The following is a 25,099-nucleotide window of genomic DNA, read 5'->3' as shown; positions in this document are numbered from 1 at the left end:
TAGAAACTAATACAGTACAATGCATCAATGAAACTAGAAGCTGGCTTTTCAAAAGAATCAGTAAGATCGATAAACCATTGGCCAAACTAACCCAAAAGAAAAGAGAGAAGGCCCAAAATAATGAAACTATTAAAGAAAAGGGAGAGATTACAACTAATACCAAGGAGATAGAAACAATCATAAGAAGTTATTATAAACAGTTATATGTCAAAAACTTAAGCAACCTAGATGAAATGGATGCATTCCTGGAAAGCTATAAACTTTCAAAATTGAACCAGGAAGAAATTGACAACTTGAATAAACTGATATCTAGTAACGGGATTGAAGCAGTGATCAAAAACCTCCCAAAAAACAAGAACCCAGGACCTGATGGATTCCCTGGGGAATTCTACCAAACTTTCAAAGAAGAAATAACACCAATTCTCCTGAAGCTGTTTCAAAAAATTGAAGCAGAAGGAAAACTTCCAGACTCTTTTTATGAAGCCAGCATTACCCTGATCCCCAAACCAGGGAAAGACCTCACCAAAAAGGAGAATTTTAGACCAATATCACTGATGAATATGGATGCTAAGATTCTCAACAAGATCCTAGCAAATAGGATCCAACAGCACATTAAAAAGATTACCTACCATGACCAGGCGGGATTCATCCCTGTGTTACTAGGATGGTTCAACATTCGCAAATCAATCAATGTGATAGAACAAATCAATCAGAGAAGAAGAACTACATGGTCCTCTCAATTGATGCAGAAAAAGCATTTGACAAAATCCAGCATCTGTTCCTGATTAAAATGCTTCAAAGTATAGGGATAGAGGGAACATTCCTGAACTTCATAAAATCTATCTATGAAAGACCCACAGCAAATATCATCTTCAAAAAAAAAAAAAAAAAAGAAAGAAAGCTCACAGCCTTCCTATTGAGATCAGGAACACAAAAAGGATGCCCACTCTCACCACTCTTCTTGTTCAACATAGTATTAGAAGACCTAGCTACAGCAATCAGACAACAAAGAGAAATAAAAGGTATCCAAATTGGTGATGAAGAAGTCAAACTCTCTCTCTTCGCAGATGACATGATTCTTTATATGGAAAACCCAAAAGACTCCACCCCCAAACTATTGAACTCATACAGCAATTCAGGAATGTGGCAAGGTACAACATCAATGTACAGAAGTCAGTTGCTTTCTTATACACTAACAATGAAAACACAGAAAGGGAAATTAGAGAATTGATTCCATTTACTATAGTGCCAAGAACCATAAGATACCTGGGAATAAACCTAACCAAAGAGGTAAAGGATCTGTACTCGAGGAGCTACAGAACACTCATGAAAGAAATTGAAGAAGACACAAAAGATGGAAGACCATCCCATGCTCTAAGATTGGAAGAATAAACATTGTTAAAATGTCTATACTGCCTAGAGCAATCTATACTTTTAATGCCATTCCGATCAAAATTCCACCGGTATTTTTCAAAGAGCTGGAGCAAATAATCCTAAAATTTGTATGGAATCAGAAGAGACCCCAAATTGCTAAGGAAATGTTGAAAAAGAAAAACAAAACTAGGGGCATCACGTTACCTGATTTCAAGCTTTACTTCAAAGCTGTGATCACCAAGACAGCATGGTACTGGCATAAAAACAGACACATAGATCAGTGGAACAGAGCAGAGAGCCCAGATATGGACCCTCAACTCTATGGTCAAATAATCTTTGACAAATCAGGAAAAAATACACAGTGGAAAAAAGAGAGTCTCTTCAATAAATGTGCTGCGAAAATTAGACAGCTATATGTAGAAGAATGAAACTCGACCATTCTCTTACACCATAAACAAAGATAAACTCGAAATGGGTAAAAGACTGAGGCAGAAATCCATCAGAATCATAGAGGAGAACATGGGCAGTAACCTCTTCGATATCAGCCACAACAACTTCTTTCAAGATATGACTCCAAAGGCAAAGGAAACAAAAGCGAAAATGGATTTTGGGACTTCAAGATCAAAAGCTTTTTCACAGCAAAGGAAACAGTCAACAACACAAAGAGGCAACCCATGGAATGGGAGAAGATATTTGCAAATGACAGTACAGACAAAGGCTGATATCAAGGATCTATATAGAACTTCTCAAGCTCAACACACACAAAACAGATAATCATGTCAAAAAATGGGCAGAAGACATGAACAGACACTTCTGCAAAGAAGACATACAAATGGCTATCAGACACATGAAAAAATGTTCATCATCACTACCAACAGGGAAATTCAAATTAAAACCACATTGAGGGGCACCTGGGTGGCTCAGTGAGTTAAAGCCTCTGCCTTCGGCTCAGGTCATGATCCCAGGATCCCGGAATTGAGCCCCACATTGGGCTCTCTGCTCCATGGGGATCCTGTTCCTCCTCTCTCTCTGCCTGCCTCTCTGCCTACTTGTGATCTCTGTCTGTCAAATAAATAAATAAAATCTTTTAAAAAAATCTTAAAATTAAGGTGAGATACCACCTTACACCAGTTAGAATGGCCAAAATTAGCAAGACAGGAAACAACGTGTGTTGGAGAGGATGTGGAGAAAGGGGGACCCTCTTACACTGCGGTGGGAATGCAAGTTGGTGCAGCCAATTTGGAGAACAGTGTGGTGATTCCTTAAGAAATTAAAAATAGAGCTTCGCTATGACCCTGCAATCGCACTACTGGGTATTTACCTCAAAGAAACAGATGTACTGAAAAGAAGGGCCATCTGTACCCCAATGTTTATAGCAGCAATGGCCACAGTCACCAAACTATGGAAAGAACCAAGATGCCCTTCAACAGATGAGTGGATAAGGAAGATGTGATCCATATACACTATGGAGTATTATGCCTCCATCAGAAAACATGGATACCCAACTTTTGTAGCAACATGGACAGGACTGGAAGAGATGATGCTGAGTGAAATAAGTCAAGCAGAGAGAGTCAAGTATCATATGGTTTCACTTATTTGTGGAGCATAACAAATAACATGGAGGACATGGGGAGATGGAGAGGAGAAGGGAGTTGAGGGAAACTGGAAGGCGAGATGAACCATGAGAGACTATGGACTCTGAAAAACAACCAGAGGGTTTTGAAGGGGTGAGGGGTAGGAGGTTGAGGGAGCCTGATGGTGGGTATTATGGAGGGCACATATTGCATGGCCCACTGGGTGTGGTACATAAACGATGAATTCTGTTACACTGAAAAGATATTAAATTTTTAAGGGAAAAAAATGAAACAGAACAATCTTATGTATTGTTTATAAATTATAAATGTATGTATGTGTATATATATATCAAAATTTTAAAAACATAGAATAAATACTTAGCAGTCTAAAAAATAATAAAATAAGATTGCAGTTAACATAAACAAAGTTTTCTCCATGGAAATTTACAGAAGCTTTTATTTAATTTTAGTATCCAAAAATCTCACAAAAATTCTCCAAATGTCAGGGTTATATTGTTTAATAATTTTCCCACAACACTAACAATCAATTGATTTTCCTTCACTGAGTTATGTTTATTATTTCTTTAATTGTTTCTTTTTCTTCACTCTAGTCTTCCTTTTCAATATTAGGGAATACACTTTGGTCTATATGGATTGACACAGCATGTACAAGATTTTTGTCAAATCTTATTTCCCTCACAGTCCTTAACCCCATCACTGTATTTTCATACTGCCTTTCCAGTAAGTTTTTCCATAGGCACAATTTTATCAATTATCCTTATTATAAAAGCCTCTTCCACTTTTATGAATACCCTATCTCCCTAATATCATAGCACACTAAATATGTCATTTAAGTTCTCTTCTGTTCTCTGAATTGTGTGTTTCCTCCATGATGACTTGTTCTGTCATCATTCATGCATCTCTTTTTAAGTGTTGATAGTTTTTCTCATTCGCCTTGAGAACTTTGTTTATTGCTCCAAATCAAAGATAAATTATTAATAATTTTTTCCTCTCTAATGCATAAAGATACAGAAAGTCTACTTCCTTTTAGGGATGGATCTATCTACTGGCTGTTTTCCCTTTGGTATGCCTAACACTCAAATTTATGCTAACTCCACTCTCAGCTACCATTAGCAATACCCATACAAGAATGCTCTATTCTAGTCCAACAACTCTTGCTCAGGAAAGCTCAGAACCACCTCTCCAAGTGCAACCTTTTTTGAACACTAGTTCTCCAGCTTCAAATTGGTGGTAAGGACCTCAGACATAAAGGTGATAGAGGGATGAAAAGGAGGTATGTGAACCTGAACTACAGTCTGGCTGATACTATTTTAATCTGCCATCTTCATTTTAGTCTTTTTCCTCACTTCTGCTTTTAACAACTGATGATTTCCAGGTTTCCATGATGCTTCCTAGTGTTTATATTTTTTTCTGGTAATGTAATGTGAGATAGAATTCTCTTTTAATATTTCTATTATTAATGCTAATATATCTTACTTCTCCTCAATGCTTTATTGAATGTATCCTAAAATATATTGAATAATGTACTTTCAGTAGAATTGGGAAGGAAAAATAATCATCTGTGGAACCTGTCTATAGTTTATTACTGACACATTTTAGTTTCTTCATTTCTAGGTAGAAGCTATTTTGAAAAAAGCATAATGAATTATCAATTAGAAAAAAATGTTATTTTTAAATAGCTCCACAAACACAAATTTGTTTTATTATAGAATGATCTAGATTCTTATTTTTCTTATGGATCAATGATATTCTTATATAGCTGAGTTTTTTCTCCTTACACTAAACAGAAATGGTATGCTCTTTTAGATAATTTTTTTTGTTAGTCATTGACACAGATGAATTATCCCTATTTATTTTAATGATGTTCATTATCTGTTGGTTATTCCATAATGGAGAAAGTTGATTTCAGGTGAAAAGCTTAGAAAATAAATTGAAAATTGCTATGATTTATACACAAATATATCTGAAGTATGTATTTAATTTCTTTTTAATTTTAGGATTATGAAAACTGCTAAGGAACACACTTAGTAAATGAGATCACCGAGGGAATGATTACAAAGAGACAAGAGAAGATAATATCAGACATTCTTAATTCCAAAGAATGAGGGCATATATATTAGAAAATGTAAATGTAGTCAGGAAATGAGAATGGGGAATAAATTTAGTAATGTTCATGTTACTTGATTTTCTTCATAGAGGTAAAAGTGACACATAGATCAGTGGATTCGAATAGAGAGAGCAGAATAAAGCCTTGCCTATACAGTCAATTAATCTGGGACAAAGGAGGGAATAATAGGTAATGGAGAAAAGACCATCTCTTCAACAAATGGTATTGGGTAAACTGGATAGCTACATGCTGAAGATTAAACTGAACCACTTTCTTAAACTACACAAAACAATAAACTCAAAATGGATTAAAGATTAAAAGTGATGCCTAAAACCACAAAACTCATAAAAGGGCACAGGCAGTAATCTGTTTGACATCATCTGTAGAGATATTTTTCTAAATATGTTTCCTTGGACAAGGAAACAAAAACAAGAATAAACTATTGAGACTACATCAAAATAAAGAGCTTTTGCACAGAGAAGGAAACCATCAACAAAATGACAAGGCATCTGACTGATGGGAGAAGTTATTTGTAAATGATTTATCTTATAATTGGTTAATATTCAAAATAGATAAGTTATTCAACTCAAAACAAACAAAGACAAAAAAAGCCTCACAAATAATCCAGTTAAAAATGGGCAGAGGGCCAGAATAGATGTTTTTCCAAAGACATAAAGATGGCCAGACACATGAAAAGATGTTCAGTATCATTAAACATCAGGGAAATGCCAATCTAAACTACAATGAGCTATCACTTTACACATGTCAGAAAGACTAGAATAAAACAAAACAAAACAAAACAAAACAAGAAATAACACATAGTGGTGAGGATAAGGGGAGGAAAAGTAGAGGGAGGGAAGGAACCCTCAGGCACTATTGGTGAGAATGGAAACTAGTGCAGCCTCTGTGGAAAGAGTATGTGGGTTCCTCAAAATATTATGTGCTATCGTGAGTGCTGTGAAGTGTGTAAACCTGGCGATTCACAGACCTGTACCCCTGGGGATAAAAATACATTATGTGTTTATAAAAAAAAAATTGGAAGGGGAGGTGAACCATAAGAGACTATGGACTCTGAAAAACAACCTGAGGGTTTTGAAGGGTCAGGGGTGGGAGGTTGAGGGAACAGGTGGTGGGTAATAGGGAGGGCACGTTTTGCATGGAGCACTGGGTGTTGTGCAAAAACAATGAATACTGTTATGCTGAAAAAAAAATATAGAGTAAAATCCCACTACTGAGCATTTAACCAAAGAAAACAAAAACAGTAATTCAAAAATATGTATGCATCCTTATGATTAGTATAGCATTATTTACAATAGCCAAGATATCAAAGCAACCCAAGTGCCCATCCATAAATGAATGGATAAACAAGTATTGTTTATAAACAACAGACAATTAGCCATAAAAAAAGAATGCATTCTTGCCATTTGCAACAACATGGATGGACCTAGAGAGTATAATGCTAAGTAAAATAAGCAGAAGAAGACAAATACCATAAGATTTCACTCATACATGGAATTTAATACAGAAAATAAATGAACACACAGATTAAAAAGAGACAAATGGGCTCTTAAACAGGTGGTTCCCAGAGGAGAATTGGGTTGGGAGGATGGGTAAAACAGATAAAGGGGATTAAGCATATTCTTACAGTGATAAGAAATCAGTAATGGGGCGCCTGGGTGGCTCAGTGGGTTAAAGCCCCTGCCTTTGGCTCAGGTCATGATCCCAGGGTCCTGGGATAGAGCCTGGCATCAGGCTCTCTGCTCGGCAGGGAGCCTGCTTCTTCCTCTCTCTGCCTGCCTCTCTGCCTAGTTGAGATCTCTGTCTGTCAAATAAATAAATAAAATCTTTAAAAAAAAAAATCAGTAGTGCACAGAAATATTGAATTATACTGAAACTAATGTAACATTATGTTATTATTACTTCCTAAAAAATTTTAAGTGTTTTGGACTAGGGAACTTAATATAAAATGTCATGAATATTTTTAAAGGGTAACAAATCCATGAAACAAAATTTAGTAATAAAATATAAACACTAAATCTCAATAATACATGCATGTATTTTTAAATAATAAATTCTATTTCATGTGGAATCCATTCCCTCTTGTCTACAAAGGGAAAAATAATTATGCCCACCTGAAGGGGTGTGTTTAATTAAATTTGATTATACAGGTAAAGCATTTAGCATAATCTGACTTATTCCAGGTCTTCAATGAATGTTTTATCTATTTTTCATCTTACTAATATTAACCGCTTGTCATTTTGCTACAGTTTGTGACTATTATACCACTTTACAGATCAATAACCTGAAAGATTAAGCATTATATCCAACACAACATGTAGTTTTATCAAAGCAAATTTAATGACCAACTGTTATTTTATTCCCAAGTACCATCTCCAGAGGTCTTTAACTAAACTTGGGAATTAATAGTTCTTTCATTTAATCATGACCAGTTTCCCTAGCTAATATAGGTGGAATATTTTACCTACTACCTAGGAACATTGATCATGATTATATGAAAGAAGTATTAATTCAAATAGCCAGTAAGCTATTGCTATATTAGAGGCATTAATGTGGGCTCAGTGAGTTAAGCAAGCAGAAAAAAAAAACAAAGCATCTTCCCTCAAACAAGTCACATTCTAGGAAAAAAAAATTAAGTATCATAATGAGTACACTGAGCAGTTCTGTTTTCTGGTGAACTAGTTTACTTGCATTAATCCTCATGCTGAATATAATACACAGTGATAAATGTGACTTTTGTTGTTTGTTTTAATCATGAAAGCATCAAAATGTTGTCAAGTCCTAATATTTACTGAAACAAGAGTTTAGATATGCAGCCAAACATGAGAACCACTCTTGCCATAGAGTGAAACTTGAAAACCTGTTTGATGGATTTTCAGGTCAAGAAGAATATCAAAGTTCAGGTTAACATCCAAGGAGATGAAGACAAGAGAACAAATTTCGCCCTCAAACATACAAGGTTAAATTATATCAACTTCAGGGTAATGGCAACCCATGCAAAAATCATAAACCATTCCAATTCCCCCCAAAATTTCATCTTAAAATTGGCTTAATGTGATCTTTAATTGGGAAAGCCACCAGATGCCTTACAGAAGCAAACAGTTATTCCCATTCAAAGGGGATTTGTATTTCCTCAAAGTAACTTTACTGTATTCTTCAAAGGATTTATAAAATATATTATTTTTTCCAAATAATTTGTTCAGCCAATGGCTAGAAACAAAACATAAGGGGAAACTAAACTCAAAAACAAAGAGCCGGGCAAAACACTGGAGACACACTTAATTTCTAATAATTTTAGAAAGATAATATATAAATACCAAAATATGTTGAGATAAAAAATGAGTTTAAGGTCAGAAGAGGCAGAGTGGAAGATGTTTTGTGATCTAGAATATGTCAGAAGAAATTTGTGAGAATGTGTAGGCAAAAGAAAAAAAAGAGGGAAAATGCAGAAATAACAAATTTTGCAGAGCAAAAATAAGCTCTATGATGAAAGACTCGTACAGTATTTTTGTGTTCTTCATATGGGTCTAGGTGAAGAAAAAACTAGGATTTTAACACTAAGTTGTATTAGAGATTTAGAATAAGGGACTAGTTTTTAGAAGTTATTAAAATCCACTACAAATGAATTTAAGTAGTAAAGAAGACGACGGAATTGAGCATCACACTTTAGTATTTCAGTTTGGAAGATTGGATGAGCTACAAAGTAGGGCACCTGCATTTTCCCCTTGTATTACATACAAGCTGTGTGTTAAATACCTGAAAAGAGACTTTGAACAGTAAAAAGCAAAACAAAACAAAATAAAAACAGTTGATATGGCAAGAAATCATCATATTGTAGTTTGATCAGCAGATCTGCTCTTTTTCTTCCTTGGTACACATAAGATAGTGATGCATTTTGGGACGCCTGGGTGGTTCAGTCCATTAATTGTCTGCCTTCAGCTCAGGTCATGATCCCAGGGTCTTGCGATCCACCTGGGATCAAGCTTGATTTCTGCTCCCTCTCCTTCTGCTCTTCCCCCTCCATTTCTTTCTCTCTCTCAAATAAATAAATAAAATCTTTTTAAAAAATAAAAGTAAAAAGATTCTAATATTATAGAAATTAAAAGTGTAAAAATCACAAATGCACTAGTGTTACCATGTACCATGAAAAGTTCACATATATACAAATTCTATACTTTATCCTCTATAGTTCTGAAAACTTATAGAAAAAAAATTCTCTAAAGTATGGGTTCTTGCCCCCTCCCCACCCCCGTATTAGTCAGTCGGTTAGAACCTCAAGAATCATTGGGTAATTCTGCCTTCTAATTTATTCTAAGTTTAACTTACTTATTGTATTCTAGAAGTTTACAGCCTATTATTATAAGTAGATCTTAAGTAGATTATAAATAGATCTTAAGCTAACCTTTTTGGTAAAACCAAGATTTGGTGCTATATTTATTATCATTGTCAGAGAGTTTCTTTTCATCTTTAGAAACAGTGGTTGGCTAAAAAACTGATTTTACCAAAATGTAGTTGATTGTCTCTTAAGTTAGATACACTGATGAATCTAAGTACAATTCAGATGTGAAAGGACATTACACTCTCATTCAGTGCTGGAAAATGATTTCATTGTTGAGCATATCTAATATCAGTAGCACCATAAACTGTTCTGCAAAAGCTGAAAACGAACATCCTTCTGTGACACTGAACCAAGGAATATATGCCTCAGAAACCTAAAGCAACAAACTAAGAAACTATTTTATCAATTACTTGATGTTTTACTCTTTAGAAGAGAGACTTAAAAAAATAATTTAATGATTTTTAGTGCTTTCTCACATGTCCTTGTATTACATGTCCCACATCCTAAACTTAACATTTCAAATAAAAGATTTTCAATAAATTCCAGAAAGCATAACCCAGATGAATGATATCAAAGATCCGAAAGAATTTAAAATACATGCTAAGTTAAATTTGAATGCTTTAAATTAGAAACAGATTGATGATTTTTGCTTTGAGGGTTAGCATTATCAAGGCTATTATTTTCCTAATATGAATTCAAGAAAATGATTTTAACCAAACATTTAAGGAAAACAAAGTAATTCTTCCCCTATTCTCTTCATTTTAAATATAAAAAGAATTCTACTTTGAAGTAAGAAGTGAAACATGTGGGTGTCAACAATTTATGGATTCAGTATGTAACAAACAACCTGGCACTTTGGGAAAAAATGAAATGTTACGATTAACACTTCATTGATTATCAAACATGCCCCAAATGAAAATTTCTCTATTGTGGCAATGCTTAAAAAGGAAAATGTCATTAGCCATCAAAGAACCCCTAACATAAAAATCAATCATTCACTTCATTTAATAGACTATTCTTGAAGGTATTTCTAACCACATTTAGCTTATCAATGTACAAACAAAAAGAAAAAGAGTAAGTCTGACTAGAATATTATTTTGTATATTTCTAATAATTTAGTTACACTCATATTATACACCTTAAAGGGAATACAGACACTCTGCATCCAGGTAGAATGAAAAAATATAATTAGGTAGTATAATTATGAACTTGTTCCTTCTGGTTTGATGAAATGCTTCTTTTCTGTACTGTATAGTCTCCACACTCAGGAACATCAGTACTTATATTGTTGTATAAAATGAACAGCTACTGAACTTTAATGGGCTTCATTCTGGGTTCTAAAATTCCTCAAAATGACTTTGAGATCATTAGCTCCATAAGCACTAATGCATGCTGCACTCATAAAAGAGTATAATAAAGACAAACATGAGTAGCTAACCTTAAAACTGCCTTAATTCTAAGAAGAAATGTGTACACATTTTTGCAATCAAAGCAAGGAATTTAAAAAAAAAACCCACATGATTTTTTTATTTAAAAGTGTCATTTAGGGGTGCCTGGGTGGCTCAGTGGGTTAAGCCTCTGCCTTTGGCTCAGGTCATGATCTCAGAGTCCTGGGATCCAGCCCCACATTGGGCTCTCTGCTCAGCAGGGAGCCCGATTTCCCCTCTCTTTGCCTGCTGCTTTGCCTACTTGTGATCTCTCTGTCAAATAAATAAATAAAATCTTTAAATAAATAAATAAATGTGATTAAAAAAAACTAATAGATGTGTAGTAAGCAGAATTTTGCCTGGGTAAGTTGAAGGAAATTCTCCTTGAGGCTTTTTGGTTTGAACTTCTTTATTTGGACCACAGCTTAATTACCTATCCAGGATCGTGGTGATCCTATCTCTAGTGGCTAGACACTAATTCATTTTTTCTATAGCTACGTTTTACACTTTTTTATTCATAAAAATTAGTGTTGTGAAAAAGTTGCTCTTACTAGTTAATCAGTTATCAGTTTGATAATCATATCAAGTGCCCTCCTCTCTTTCCTAAGCATTATATTAGCCTTAGTTCATGGCATTATAGCAAAGGAAACAGATTATCAGCATAATGTATATAATGATTACATTCTGTAAAGCTTGCCAAACAGTGGAAAAGGAAGTGTTTTCAACATGAGAGCCAGATCAAACGCTAACTCTGCTTCCAGACATTACCATTCATATCCTTGAAATGCTGCATAAAATAACACCTTACTAAGTATACAAGTCTGAATTAAGTGATGTTCTGTTTATGGAATAAAATGACCAAATTAAAACTACAGGTTATGTACTATTTTTATATTAGAATATGATTTTTACAACTGAAATGGATAAATATGAAATTTCCAAATATGTCTGACAATGGAATATAAAATTATGATATTATAATCCTGATAATACAAAAGAAAATCTTAGCTTCAAATTTAAATGCTGTGTCCACCAAAACTCTAGAACTTTTATTTATAAGATATTAAATATTGTGAATTTGTTGGCAACTATATTCCATGTATACTTGTAGCATTAAAGAAAAATAGTCATAAACTGTATTATAATTAAAGGTTAAATCATCTGTTTAAAGTCTATCAGTGTTTCATTAGTGTTTTTTCCATGCAGGTGAGTACAAGTTTCTAAAATGTGTTCTCCCTCCTCTCCTCCATTGAAATAATCCCCTCCTAATGACCAAAGGAGCACATACTTAAAATGTGCTTTGGTATTGAGAACCACTAGAAGAGTGTTACCAATATATACCAACCCTTAGTGTCTTTCTGCTAGATTGGTTAGATATTCAATAGTTTCAGTAGACAGAAAGAACTAAATAGTACATTATGTTCCAAAAAAAAAAAAATATTAGAATTAAGTAAAAGAGGTATTAGTGGACTATTTCCATATACTCTAAATTAAAGATACCATGGTTGGAGATTCAGCTAGGTGATGAGAAAGATGTAGTCTCCTATTACATATTTTTCCCACAATTTAGAGCCAGCTTCAATGAAAAGCCCAAGGACAAATACATCTCACTCCAAACAGAAACCAATTAGGTGACATGGCTTATTTCTCATGCAGATTCTTCCTGAAGTAGTAGGTTAATTTTTCTTTTTCTTTTTTTTTTTTTTTGAAAGTGAGAAATAGAGGGTGTGCCTTGGCACAAGCCACCCAGGGACCCCAGAAGTTTCTTTTTTATATATGTAATCACTGTAAGAAGGCGATGGAAAATGCCACAAGGGGAAACTAGTGATGACTCAACCATGTAAAGCAAAAGGAATCAAGATGTCCCTTCTTTTAGTCCTCTCTAATCTTCAATCTAATCTTCAATATGTACAGCTAACATAAAACAATTTTGTATAGAGAATATGGTACTTTTTGAGGATTTGTTTTTGAGCCACATTAAAAGCAATATGCAATTCATCTTAACAGTCTTGAAAGTTCAACAAGTTGTTCAGTCTAATTCATATATAAGATGCCAGCAGAGTACTAAGGTTACTTCTGCATGCATGCTTCTGAAACTCAATGCATAAAGGTCATTTTTAAAAGGGAAAGTTAAACTAATGCTATAGTTTTGAATATTGATCTATTTATTCTTCCTCTATTTTTAAATTCCATTTTGGTAATAGTTACAGAAAAATACTAATAAAAGAAGTATAATAGTTTTTTTCCCTTTCTTTTTCAGCTACTCAGACAAGCAAACTGGAACACTGATACTGTTATTTCATTCATATGAATGAAAACTCTCTTTTTAGAAGTTAGTATGGAAAATGTGGTTGGTATAAATGCAGAAGTTAATGTTCATATGTTTCCCCACATAAAAACGTAACTCACTAGGCACCACTTTTGGAAAAAGCTACCCTATCTCACTGCATATTACATCACCTTGTTTGTAATTCAAGTATGTTTGTATGTGCCTATGGGTTTCTTACTGGACTCTGTTCTGTTGCTATTTGTGTCTCAATCACCTATCCTATCTTTTGAAGGGTAACAATTAAAATTTTTCATTGATGTTATGGTCAAAAAGTCAAACTCAGGAAATTTTATTCCTGTGGAAATTGAAAATTAGATAGTTATTTTATCTAAAATATAAGATTACTTAAAATTTGGGGATGGCAGTTTTTTTTTTTTAAATGTACTTGGTTTTCATTAGGATTCCCTTGAATATTAGAAAATTGTTCTATTCATTTATATTGTAAATATTATATATATTATATATATATATTTAAATTTTCTCAAAACTGTTATGTAGTTTGGAATATTTTACATATCATTTGTTAGCTTTATTCATAGTTTTTTAAATACCTTGATGTTACTGTAAATGACAAAATTCATTAAATGTAATTTTCTAGTTGTTTACTTCTGGTTCAAGGACTACAATTATTTTCTCTATATTGACCTTGTAACTAATGACCTTACTAAATTTACTAATTGGAATGGGGAAATTTTGATTTTCAGATTTACCATATTATAGTATTAAAATATCCAGTTTTCAACAACCACAAAAAAATGACAAGGAATTAAAACTATCAGGGCAGTGAAAAAGTATTATACAACATGATCAAGTGGGGCTTAGTTTATAAATATGATTAGTGAAATGTGAAAAATCAGTGTAATGTGATGTATTAACACTCAAAGACTTCCACTGTCAGTACTCTTATTCAACATTGTGCTGGAATTTCTCATCAGTCTAATAAGAGAAATCAAGGAGATACAAGACATATAGATTAGAAAAAATAAAATTGTCCCTATTTGCAGATGACATAATTGTTCAGAATATCTCAAAAAATTTCATGTACATGCACAACTAATTAGCAAGTTCATTCAGGTCACAAAAGACATGATGAAAAATTTTAATTTTATATACTAGCAATGACCACAAGTACACCAAAATTACAAATATAATGCTATTTTCAGTTGCTTAAAAAACACATTGCTGTAAATCTAACATGTTTTGTCCTGATGAACAAGTCCAAGGATATAAATGAGTCACACTCTCTTTAGATAGGAAAACTCAATTAAAATGTCAATTCTCTGCAAAAAGTTTTAACCTAATTGCTCTCAAAAAACACATTTTTATAGATCTAGACAAAATTATTTTAAAATTATACAGAATAGCAAACAGAACTAGAATAGCTCATACAAGTGTATGCAAATTCAAGACTTTCAGGGTCACATAATCAATCTGGTATGATAATAGTGGAGGTATAGACACAGAGATCAATGGATAAAAGAGCCCAGAAATACACTGAAAAAAAAAGACACAAATGCGTAAAAGTAAATCAATAGAGGAATAATGGCCTTTTTTTTTTTTTTAAATGGTGAGCAACTGGACTCCCAGAGGTTAAATAGAAATAAACTTTGACTTAAGTTTCACATCTTACAAAAATTATTTAAAATTGATAAGATAAAGATCTCAAATATAGATTACACTTTTCAGAAAAAAAATATAGGAGAAAACATTTTAAATCTTGAGATGGGCCAAATTTTTTAGACTTGGCACCAAAGTACAATACATAAAGGAGAAAATGAAACAGATTCAAAAATTTAAAAGTATGGCTCACTACAAGACCCTATTAAGAAGATGAAGAAGAAAAAAAAAAAAGATTCCTAGTAAGAGAAAACATTTCAAACTGCATATCTGACAAACACTAGTATCTAGATTAGGTCAGTACTATTGTGACAAAACATGGTAATAAAATAACAAAAAAAGTTCAATTAGAAAATGGGTAACATACATAAGAAACTTTTCAAAGATGGTGTACAGAGAGCCAAAGCATATAAAGATGTGCAACATCATAGTTACTAGGAAAATACAAATTAATAGCACAATGAGATATCAGTACACACCTATCTTAATGGCGAAAATTTAAAACAAAAAAAAGTGGAAGGGAGTGGCAAGATGGTAGAGGAGTAGCAGACTGAAAGGACATCAGATCCCATCAATATGCCGTCTACAAGAAACTCCTTTTAAACCCAAAGACACCTCCAATTTAAAGTGAGGTATTGGAAAACAATTTACCATGCCAGTGAACATCAAAAGAAACATGGGGTGGCTATCCTTATATCAGATAATTAGATTTTAAGCCAAAGACTATCATAAGAGATGAGGAAGGACACTATATCATATTCAAAGGGTCTGTCCAACAAGAAGACCTAACGATTTAAAATATCTATGCCCCTATCATGGGAGCAGCCAACTATATAAATCAATTAATAATAAAATCAAAGAAACACATCAACAATAATACCATAATAATAGGGGACTTTAACACCCTCCTCACTGAAATGGACAGATCACCTAGCAAAAGATCAACCAGGAAATAAAGGCTTTAAATGACACACTGGACCAGATGGACATCACAGATATATTCAGAATATTCCATAGCAAAGCAACAGAATACACGTTCTTCTCTAGTGCACATGGAATAATCTCCAGAATAGATCACATCCTGGGTCACAGATCAGGTCTCAACTGGTACCAAAAGGTTGGGCTCATTCCCTGCATTCAGGATTCAGACCACAATGCTCTGAAGCCAGAATTCAATCACAAGAGGAAAGTTGGAAAGAACTAAAATACATGGAGGCTAAAGAGCATCTTACTAAAGAATGAATGGGTCAACCAGGAAATTAAAGAAGAATTTTAAAAATTCATGGAAACAAATGAAAGTTAAGACACAACTGTTCAAAATCTTTGGGACACAGCAAGGGCAGTCCTGAGAGGAAATATATAATGATAAAAGACTTTCTCAAGAACAAGAAAGGTCTCAAGCACACAACCGAACCCTACACCTAAAGAAGCTGGAGAAAGAGCAGCAAAGAAAGTCTAAACCCAACAGGAGAAGAGAAATAGTAAAGATCAGAACAGAAATCAATGAAATTAGAAACCAAAAGAACAGTAGAACAGATCAATGAAACTAGGAGGTGGTTCTTTGAAAGAACTACTAAGATTGATAAACCCCTAGTCAGACTTATCAAAAAAAAAAAAAAAAAAGAAAGAAAGAAAGAAAGAAAAAGGACCCAAATTAATAACACCATGAATGAAAGAAGAGAGATCACAACCAACACCAAATAAATATAAACAATTATAAGAACATTTTATGAGCAACTATATACCAGCAATTTTGACAATCTGGAAGAAATGGATGCATTCCTAGAGACATATAAACTACCAAAACTGAACCAAGAAGAAACAGAAAACCTGAAAAGACTCATAACCAGTAAGGATACTGAAGCAGTCATGAAATATCTCCCAACAAACAAGAGCCCAGGGCCAGACAGCTTCCCAGGGGAATTCTACCAAACATTTAAGGAAGAACTAATACCTATTGTCCTGAAACTGTTCCAAAAAATAGAGATGGAAGGAAAACTTCCAAGCTCATTTTATGAGGCCATTACCTTGATCCCAAAACAAGACAAAGACCCCCACCAAAAAGGAGAATTATAGATCAATATCCTTGATGAACACAGATGCAAAAATTGTCACCAAAATACTAGCCAAGGGATCCAACAGTACATTAAAAGGATTAGTCACCACAACCAAGTGGGATTTATTTCTGGACTGCAAGGTTGGTTCAACATCCACAAATCAATTGATACAGTACATTAATAAAAGAAAGAACAAGAACCATATGATACTCTTTTTTTTAAGATTTTATTCATTCATTTGACAGAGAGAGAGATCACAAGTAGGCAGAGAGGTAGGCAGAGAGAGAGGAGGAAGCAGGCCCCCTGCAGAGCAGAGAGCCCGATGCGGAGCTCAATCCCAAGACCCTGAGATCATGACCCGAGCCGAAGGCAGCGGCTTAATCCACTGAGCCACCAGGTGCCCCACATATGATACTCTTAATAGATGCAGAAAAATCATTTGACAAAGTACAACATCCTTTCTTGATCAAAACTCCACAGTGTGGGGACACAGAGTACATACCTCAATATCATCAAAGCCATCTATGAAAAACCCACAGCGGATATTATTCTCAATGGGGAAAAACTGAAAACTTTTCCCCTAAGGTCAGGAACATGGTAGGAATGTCCACTCTCACCACTGCTATTCAACATAGTACTGGAAGTCCTAGCCTCAGCAATCAGACAACAAAAAGAAATAAAAGGTACCCGAATCAGTAAAGAAGTTGTTAAACTCTCTCTTCGCAGATGATAGGATACTTTATGTGGAAAACCCAAAAGACTCCACTCCAAAACTGCTAGAACTCATACAGGAATTTGGGAAAGTCCCAGGATATAAAATCCATGCACAGAAATCAGTTGCATTTCCATACACCAACAGTAAGACAGAAGAAAGAGAAATTAAGGAGTTGATTCCATTTACAATTGCATCCCAAACCATAAGATACCTAGGAACAAACCTAACCAAAGAGGCAAAGAAACTGTACTTAGAAAACTATAAAGTACTCATGAAAGAAATTGAGGAAGACACAAAGAAATAGAAAAACATCCCATGCTCATGGATTGGAAGAACAAATATTGTGAAAATATCTATGCTACCTAAAGCAATCTATGCATTTAATGCAATCCCTATCAAAATACCATCAACTTTTCTCAAAGAAATGGAACAAATAATCCTAAAACTTATATGGAACCAGAAAAGACCTCAAATAGCCAAAGGAATATTGAAAAAGAAAGCCAAAGTTGGTGGCATTACAATTCCGGACTTCAAGCTCTATTACAAAGCTGTCATCATGAAGACAGTATGGTACTGGCACAAAAACAGACACAGCGATCAATGGAACAGAAGACAGAGCCCAGACTCTATGGTCAACTAATCTTCAACAAACAGGAAAGAATATGCAATGGAGAAAAGACAGTGTCTTCAACAAATGGCGTTGGGAAAATTGGACAGCCACATGGAATAGAATGAAACTGGACCATTTCTATACACCATGAACTAAAATAGACTTAAAATGGATGAAAGACCTCAATGTGAGACAGGAATGCATCAAAATCCATGAGGAGAACACAGGCAGCAACCTCTTTGACCTCAGCCACAGCAACTTCTTCCTAGAAACATCACCAAAGGCAAGAGAAGCAATGGCAAAAATGAACTATTAGGACTTCATCAAGATCAAAAGCTTTTTCACAGCAAAGGAAATAGTTGACAAAACCAAAAGACAACTGACAGAATGGGAGAAGATATTTGCTAATGAAATATCAGATAAAGGGCTAGTATCCAAATCTATAAAGAACTTATCAAACTCAAAACCCAAAGAACAAATAATCTAATCAAGAAATGGGCAGAAGACATGAACAGACATTTCTGCAATGAAGACATTCATATGGCCAACAGACACATGAAAAAGTGTTCCACATCCATTGGCATCAGGGAAATACAAAACAAAACCACAATGAGATACCACCTCACACCATTCAGAATGGCTAAAACTAATAAGTCAGGAAATTACAGATGTTGGAGAGGATGAGGAGAAAGGGGAACCCTCCTAAACAGTTGGTGGGAATGCAAGCTGGTGTAGCCACTCTGGAAAACAGCATGGTGGTTCCTCAAAAAGTTGAAAATAGAACCCAGAAAAGTTGGAAATACAACCCAGCAATCACACTACTGATCTTACCCTAAAGATACAAATGTAGTGATCTGAAGGGGTACGTGCTCCTGAATGTTTGTAGCAGCAATGTCTACAATAGCTAAACTATTGAAAAAACCTAGATGTCCATCAACAGATGAATGAATAAAGAAGATGCAGGGTGTGTGTGTGTGTGTATATATAGATATATACATACATACAATGGAATACTATGCAACCATCAAAAGAAATGAAATCTTCCCATTTGCAATGATGTGGATGGAACTATAGGGTTTTATGCTAAGCGAAATAAGTCAATCAGTGAAAGACAATTATCATATGATCTCCTGTATAGGAGGAATTTGAGAGGCAGAGTGGGGGGTTTGGGAGGTAGGGAAGGAAAAAAATGAAACAAGATGGGATCAGGAGGGAGACAAACCATAAAAGATTCAATCTCATGAAACAAACTGAGAGTTGCTGGGGGGTGGGAGGGTATGGAGAAGGTGGTTGGGTTATGGACAATGGGGAGGGAATGTGATATGGTGAGTGCTGTCAAGTGTGTAAGCCTGATGATTCACAAACCTGTACCCCTGGGGCAAATAATACATTATATGTTAATAAAAATTAAAAAAAAAATTTTTAAAAAGTGACAACACCTAGTGCTGACAAGGGTGTAGAAAAGAATAGAACTCTCTACACTGCTATTGGAAGGGTAAAATGGTAGATCAGCTCTGGAAAAGGGTTTGACTCTTCCTTAAATATAAATATACAATGACTATACAAGTAGTGATTGCACTCTTGGGTATTTGTCCCAGAGAAATGAAGCATAATGTTAGCACTGAAACTTGTACCAAATGTTTTTTAACAGATTGATAATGTCCAAAAATGGGAAACACAGACACCTTTCAATAGATGAATGGTTAAGAACACTGATACATCCATATCTTCAGAGCAATAAAAAGGAATGGGTTATTGATATGTGTAACACATTGGGGATGAATCTCCAGAGAATTATAGAATTATGGAATATCTTAAAAGATCATACAGCCTAAGATTTTACTTTTTAACATTGTTGAAATGACTGAATTGTAGAGATGGAGAATCAATTAGTGGCAGCATGACGTGTCTGTAAAAGAGCAACATGAGGGATCTATGGAGGAGTGATGGAAATATATGGTATTCTAACTGATTAATGTCCATCTCCTGGTTGTGATATTATAGTTTTGTTAAATGTTGTCATTGGGATAAAGAATGCATGGGATGTCTATTAATTCTTAAAATTTTATGTAAATCTATAATTATCTTAAATTTTTAAAAGAGAAAAACCAATTGTTTTTCAAGCATTGGTACAGACTAATCACACAAAGAGTTCAAGCATTAACATCTGATTTAGTTTCCTGTCTCTCGTGCAGTACCTCTATTTTCTTTTATTTGTAAGGAAGTAAACATTCAGCTGCCACTGCCTACTTTCACACCTAGAGTGTAACAAGTCCATGTTTTCACTATTGTTTATGTTTGAGTTTCTGTTCCTTTCCATACGAATATGGTTTTTTAAACCACCTATTTTATAGTTCAAAAAATTAGTATCCTGTCTGTATCTTTTTCTGTGTATGGGTAAGTGCTTCACAGTATTTGTTATACAATCTTGATGGGAATCACCTCAGTGTGAAAATCAATGTTTAGAAAATTTGCTGGCCCCAAACCCTTGCTCAGTGTGGAATAAAGAAACTTGTCATATCTAATAATATTCAGAATAGAAAATTTGTTTAGAATCTAGAGTTTGTAAGCTTAAAGTTTCATTGCTTAAAATAAATGGTGGCTGTTTGAGATAAGAAATTTTTCTTACCTGTTTTCAGTGTTTAATCAGTGTGGGGAAGTGTATTCAGAAAATATCCTCCCAGAAGGATTATAATAGACCAGGACAGGAGTTAGATGAGTATGATTTCAGCACAACACAGACGAGTAATATTCCAAAGATTGAGGAAGCCAGCGTTTGTCACCTATACTCACACTGATGGTCGTGGTGTGGATCATCTCTGTTGGCATTAGAAAAATGCCTAACATTTTACTTCTGATCAAATACAATTGACACAAGGTGATAGAGTGGAAAACCCCAGTCGAATGACTGGTTGGACTTGCTACATTTTTCCAGTTTTTATTCAATAATTAAAATTTACTCAAAAATATTGATAGGGTGGCTACTTGATATTAGATATAGGTTTAGATAATGGAGATAGAAAAAAACGTTCATTCCTCTACTATAATGCTTATATATAATTTTATATATCTTTTTATATGAATATGGTTTTTTAAACCATCCATTTTATAGTACTTAAAAATTAGTATCCTGTCTGTATCTTTTTCTGTGTATGGGTAAGTGCTTCATATATATAATATTATATTAACATATTATGTATTATTTGTTTAACATATAATGTATTATTTAATATATAATGTATTATTTGTTTCAGGGGTACAGGTCTGTGATTCATCAGTCTTACATGATTCACAGCACTCACCATAACACGTACCCTTCCCAATGTCCATCACCCAGCCATCCCATCCCTCTCACCCCCCTCTACTCCAGCAACCCTCAGATTCCTGAGATTAAGAGTCTCTTATGATTGGTTTCTCTCGTTTCATCTTACTTCATTTTTCCCTCCCTTCACCTATGATCCTCTGTCTTGTTTCTGAAATTCTTCATATCAATGAGATATGATAATTGTCTTTCTCTGATTGAGTTATTTTCCTTAGCGTAGTACCATCTAGTTCCATCCACGTCATTGCAAATAGCAAGATTTCAGGGTTTTGATGGCTGCATAATATTCCAGTGTGTGTGTTTACCACATCTTTTTTTATCCATTCATCTGTTGAGGGACATCTAGGTTCTTTCCATAATTTGGTTATTGTGGACATCGCTGCTATAAACATTCAGGTGCACATGCCCTTTCAGATCACTATGTTTATATCTTTGGGGTAAATACCCAGTAATACAATTGCTGAGTCATAGGGTAACTCTATTTTCAACTTTTTGAGGAAACTCCACACTGTTTTCCGAATCTATATGTTATTTTAAAGATAAACAACACTCAAGTAAACAAAGGTACTAGGAGACAAGAGAACAGCTGTGAGTTTAAGACAGGGATGTTTTACGTGGTGTGTCAGGGGAAGAATTCTCTTGTGTTGATAATTTAGCTGAGATCCATAAAAGAAGAATGGTCTATCAATGAAATCATATGTGGAGAGATATTTTTGTGGAGAAATAACAAGTAAAAAATTCTGAAAACAAAATGGTAATTATATTTATACTCAAAATGTGTTTTCATTAGACAAATACAAAAAAAAATAGATTGTCAAATTTTAATGGTAATTATTAAGAAAGATGAAGTTATTTCTATATTAGTCCCTGAGATATATTTTTAGGTGAGAATTCGTAAACTGTACCTGAGAAAGGTACAAAGTTGCACCCAGCTATCATCTCCTAATGCATAAATGTAGAGTAAGCTATGTTTATTTCTGATAATCTTGTGCCCTAAATGCTAAAAACATCTTATCTTAGTAAAAGATGCAGGTATTTTTAGGCCTATGTCTATAAACATAATAAAAATATTTACATAAAAAATAAGACATTAAAAAATAAAATAAAACATTTGTTATATTTTAAGGCAGAATAACATTACCATTTCCTCATTAAAATATGTATCTGTATGATAAAGTTATAATTTATTGGCAATTTTCAGGAAAAATAACAGCCAATCCACAAATGTAATAAGTAATCACATGGAAACTTTCTATAGGGCTTATGTATTGACCCCATTTTTACAGGTTAATATTTACTGAATTATTTCCTACCATACTCTAAAGATAGAGCGCACATCTTGGAGTCAAATAACATCACTAATATGTCAAATGGGTAATAGTGGAAGACTTGTCTGAAACAAATTGAGTTATTCTTAAAAAACAAAAAACAAAAAACAGGAAGAGAGGTAAAGAAACTTTAGTTGCCAAGTTGCCAAGTATTAAAAATTAAGTGCTGTCCTACTGGGTGTTTACCCCAAAGATACAGATGTAGTGAAAAGAAGGGCTATCTGTACCCCAATGTTTATAGCAGCAATGGCCGTGGTCGCCAAACTGTGGAAAGAACCAAGATGCCCTTCAATGGATGAATGGATAAGGAAGATGTGGTCCATATACACTATGGAGTATTATGCCTCCATCAGAAAACATGGATACCCAACTTTTGTAGCAACATGGACGGGACTGGAAGAGATGATGCTGAGTGAAATAAGTCAAGCAGAGAGAGTCAAGTATCATATGGTTTCACTTATTTGTGGAGCATAACAAAGAACATGGAGGACATGGGGAGATGGAGAGAAGGGAGTTGAGGGAAATTGGAAGGGGAGGTGAACCATGAAAAACTATGGACTCTGAAAAACAACCTGAGGGTTTTGAAGGGGCGGAGGTGGGAGGTTGGGGGAACCAGGTGGTGGGTAATAGGGAGGGCACTCATTGCATGGAGCACTGGGTATGGTGCAAAAACAATGAATACTGCTACGCTGAAAAGAAATAAAAAAAAAAAAAAGTGCGGTCATCAAAAAAAAAAAAAAGATAAAGAAAAAAGAAATTTTGCCATTTGCAACAATGTGGATGGAACTAGAGGGTATTATGTTAAGCGAAATACGTCGACCAGAGAAAGACAATTAAATGATCTCTCCGATATGAGAAATTTGAGAGGCAGGAAGGGGGGTCATGGTGGGTAGGGAAGGAAAAAATGAAACAAGATGGGAAGGTGAGGGAGATAAACCATAAGAGACTCTTAATCTTGCAAAACAAACTGAGGGTTCCCACGGGGTTGGGGGGTAGGGATAGGGTGGCTGGGTTATGGACACTGGGAAGGGTACATGCTATGGTGAGCACTGTGAATCGTGTAAGACTGATGAATCACAGACCTGTACCCCTGAAACAAATAATACATTATATGTTAATAAAAAATAAATAAAATTATATATAAGCATCATAGTAGAGGAATGGATGTTTTTTTCTATCTCCATTATCTAAAGCCATATCTAATATCAAGTAGCCACCCTATCAATATTTTTGAGTAAATTTTAATTATTGAATAAAAACTGGAAAAATGTATTAAGTCAGACCAACCAGTGATTCAACTGGGGTATTCCACTCTATTACCCTGTGTCAATTGTATTTGATCAGAAGTAAAATGTTAGGCATTTCTCTAATGCAACAGAGATGATCCATGCCACAATCATCAGTGTGAGTACAGGTGACAAACGCTGGCTTCCTCAATCTTTGGAATATTACTCTTCTGTGTTGTGCTGAAATCACACTCATCTAACTCCTGTCCTGGTCTATGTCCTTCTGGGAGGATATTTTCTGAATACACTTCCCCACACTGATTAAACACTGAAAACAGGTAAGAAAATTTTCTTATCTCAAACAGCCACCATTTATTTAAGCAAAAATTAGGTGCTGTCAACATGAATACATTCTAAATGTAAAGAAAATTAAACACAAAAGTAGCTCTAAGTATGCAATATGCCCTGATCACTATCCTTTTCATAGTTATTATTTCTGTTATTTTCCTAGACACTCATGTCATATTTTACATTTTTTAAACTCAAGAGGAATACTTAAATATATTTTCAGTGTAAAAGTATTCAGAGAATAAAGATGAAAATAAAAAACCAGATACTATCATAAACCCTTGGTCTTAAATCCTTGAGTTAAGTGGTGTTTTTGTATTTAAAGTATGGGAAGAACCCAGATGTCCACCAACATATGAATGGATCAAGAACATGTGGTATACATATACATGGAGTATTTATTACTCAGCCATCAATTGGTAACCATTTAGATAGGTTCTTTCCAAGCCTTTCCATTCAGCCTGTTAGGGAATTTTGGATTCTCAGGATGGCTAATTCTATATATTTGCTCTTTCCTCTAATACTTTGTTTCAGGATCCTCTTTCCCCCCTGGATTTATAATAATACTAATATAGATATAAATTTTAGTTTATCTGGTCTGTGAAAAAATTTGAAATTGAAAAAATCTATTCAGTGTTCACTTCACCTTGCAATTCTTAGAAGTAGAAAATAAGAACCACAAAACCT

This window comes from Meles meles, chromosome 3 (genome assembly GCF_922984935.1).
Source record: "Meles meles chromosome 3, mMelMel3.1 paternal haplotype, whole genome shotgun sequence".
NCBI classification, from domain to species: domain Eukaryota; kingdom Metazoa; phylum Chordata; class Mammalia; order Carnivora; family Mustelidae; genus Meles; species Meles meles.
This window is presented reverse-complemented; position numbering follows the sequence as displayed.